A 2,095-nucleotide genomic window follows, 5' to 3' on the forward strand; every position below is an offset into this window, starting at 1 on the left:
CACACGCACGCACGCACGCACGCACGCACGCACGTATGTATGCATATATTAAACTTGATAAATTAATGAAATATTAAAATAATGGTAGGACAATCTATATTGCAAATTAACATAGAAACTATGATTTTAACATAAAGTGTAAAATAATCACAGCGGGAAATGTAAAACTTTTCTTTGTATAAACTTTTAGAATATTTATTACTTTTTGTACTATATACTTCAATATAATTTTAAAAAGTTAATGAAAAAAAGAGTCTTCATTCATTCAAGTTACCATTGTTGTATTATTATACAAATCATACGTATATATAAATTGCTATACATGATTTAGATTTTTTATTTTATTTAATTTATTTTATTTAGTGTATGTGAAATATTGTTTCTTTTAGAGGTGCATATGTAATAACACTTAATCGACATCTGTATAACATCTTAACGAGAATATGTATCTATAGAAATTGTGGTCTGTATTTCTGCGTTGAAATGCTGCATGCATTTCACGTGGATACAGATATCATGTGGAATTGTAGATACTCCTACTCTTACATAAATCAAATGCACATAAGCTGGATTAGGAATTCATAACTCTCTATTCTCCTTAGAGAGCTAATTCATCTAAAGTGAAATGTTGACTAATTCGACAACTCGAGACAACTTTATTTATGCGAATTTTCGTATATCGGGAAGCCTTAATGTAACACAAGTCTCTCGTATCTAATATCTTTTAATAGACAGTTGCAAACTAGAAATATTGGAATTCTTTTCTTCCAACATACATAATTTTCTATATACATTATTCAACTGTATATTCTTGTACATTAATTTGATTTAAAATCCTATTTAAAATTATAGTTCGACAATATACTATTTTTCCTTATACTTCTGAACAATAAGTCAAATAATTAAAAGAATATTCGATGACAAAGGAATAAAAGAAGTTAATTTCAACATTAAATGAAATTGGAAAAAAATTACTATATATAGAATCGAATAAAATATACATATAATACAGATAACAATATCTATTAATGTAGTAGCTAATTTTTTTTCTTTTTTTCATTTTCATGATAATGATATTAAGAGCAATTTTCTCTGTTGTAGAAAGTATTGACTTTTGCAAAAGTAAAATATTTATGCGCTTTTACATTTAAATTGGGACGCGATAACACTAACCGAAAACTATGTGAGAATTCTTGGGAAACTTTTCGTCTATTTTTATATAGTCGCGTCGTAAGAATTTCTGACATAATTCACACAATTGTGTTGTAGTTTTTGTATTTTCGTATTTTCGTGATCGCGCATACGGATTTCTTTCTCTATAAAATTTTTAAAATTTTATTTTTAAATTTGGCACACACACACACACACACACACACACACACACACACACACACACACACACACACACACACACACACACAGAGAGAATTTGAACAGAAAACGATTATAATAAACTAAATATGAAAAATACGCGATAATGACATTTATTTTTAAGTAAATGATCAAATATTGAGAAATATTGAACTGACTATTGTCGTATAACGAATGATGATAGAATTTTCATTATTAGGAAATGTTACGTGAAATATGACCGACATGTGAATTATTAATATCATATTTTTCACGTACGTTATCTATAATGGATTTTGGCATTTAACTTATTTGATATTTAATTTGATATATAAAAGTAAATGTACTATTTTCGGTTACTGTTAACTTTTTTTTACTTTTAATATGAGTCACTTTACACATATAAAACTAAAAATATGAAAAGATATTACATTTTTCATATATTAAATATGAATATCTGTTAATCACACATATCTCAAAGAGGAAAAGATTACAGATATATTATGTAAAACGAAAAATAAATCAATATGATTTTATACTGATTTCCACTTTAAAAAGTAATTCTTGATGATGGATCACATAATCAACTTGCTACTACTATATACATTTCTAAAAAGAAATAAAGTAGTTTGTATTTCGAGAAGCGATACTATGTTCTATATGTATATAATAAATATCTATGTAATATATATAGTATACGTATATAGTATATATATAGTATATGTATATAGTGTGTATATATATA

The sequence above is a fragment of the Atta colombica genome, unplaced genomic scaffold (assembly GCF_001594045.1).
Source record: "Atta colombica isolate Treedump-2 unplaced genomic scaffold, Acol1.0 scaffold45, whole genome shotgun sequence".
Taxonomy (NCBI): Eukaryota; Metazoa; Arthropoda; class Insecta; order Hymenoptera; family Formicidae; genus Atta; species Atta colombica.